Genomic DNA, 1,374 nt, shown 5'->3' with positions numbered 1-1,374 from the left:
GGGGAACTTTCCTGGCTTCTGCACTACCCTGGTGAAGTGGGCTAGAGAAAGGATCTGAGTCCTTGCTCCCACTTCCTTTACTCAGTGGCCTCCCTGCCCTTGAGGACTCCCCTTCCACTCTCCTGTCTGGCAGAGTCCTCGTAACCCCAACAAGGCTGAGCCCAGGATTCCTGGGGGGCTCGACCCCCAACCCTGCTGTAGTCACCTAGGACAGGGGCTAGGGTGTCCCCACTCTGGGGTACTCTCTCTGCACTGGGCACTTCTCTGACCTACTGATCATTACATACAATTTGAAGCAAATGCAAGTTATTTAATCAACAATTTATTTTAAAAAGAATAAGGGAAAATGGGAAAGGTTAAGGAAACACATCAACCCGCTCTGTGGCAGGGAACATCACAAACAGTGTCTCTGGAATGTCCGGGCAGTTCACAGTCTGTTCCTTGTGTGTCCCAGGCCTTCTCAGGCCCTGGCTGTGCTGCGGGGATACTGTGGGTTGCACACTTGCTCTGGTGGTGGCCACAGGCTCTAGGTGGCAGGGCCCTTCTTCCCAGCGTTGCCCCTGCCCTGTCGGCGTTACCAATCCTCCTTCGAGTCTGGCCTGCAGAGCCTCCTGGCTGAGGCGTCTCCCTGTGTTGGGCCTGCTGCCCAGGGTCCCCCCTGGCTCTCCCCAGCTGCTCACGACACCTGGCTGTGGACTGCCTCAGCCCCAGCTGCTGCTCTGCCTCCAGCCCCCTGGGCTCCAGCTCCCTGGGCTCCTCTCCAGTTCCAGCTCACACAGAGGACGGGGCCTCCTGATTCGCCTGCCCGTCCTGTCATTCAGGCTAACCTGGAGCATTGGCCTCTCCCCATTGTTCGGAGGCACTGTCAGTCTCAGGGTCCTGATTCCCCATCGACCCTTCCCCCTTTTAGTAGTGGGAGCTAGCAACTAAAACACCCCCACTGAATGTTAGTAAGGGGCAACAGTCCCCTTTACACACAGATAAGACAAAGCCCCTAATATCCAAACGTCTGGTTACCCTATCATGGAAGCACAGGGCTGTGCTCGGCAGCGCCACCCGGTGGCTGATTGAGGTGCCACATTGGTAGGCTTCAAGGTTCTCCACCCAGCTCTCCTGAGGCAGCTGTGCTGTGAGGCCATGACAGAGGCATGGGAGGGTGTGCAGTGAGGGAAGGGATTTCAGGGAGGCATCCCCCTGTAGATGACCCACAGACCTCTGTGCTAGTCTCCTTGAGGCCTGATTGCCCACCTAGGGGCCCCCAGCCTGGCAACTGCACTTTCAGGGTTTGCCCCTTTAAACCTATTGACACATGAGGCTATGGTGCCCTCTTGGCAGGCAAAGGAGGGTGGTGGGGGGAGTGGTGTCTCAAAGATC

Source organism: Natator depressus, chromosome 7 (assembly GCF_965152275.1).
Source record: "Natator depressus isolate rNatDep1 chromosome 7, rNatDep2.hap1, whole genome shotgun sequence".
Lineage (NCBI taxonomy): Eukaryota > Metazoa > Chordata > Testudines > Cheloniidae > Natator > Natator depressus.
Note: the sequence above shows the minus strand (reverse complement) of the source record.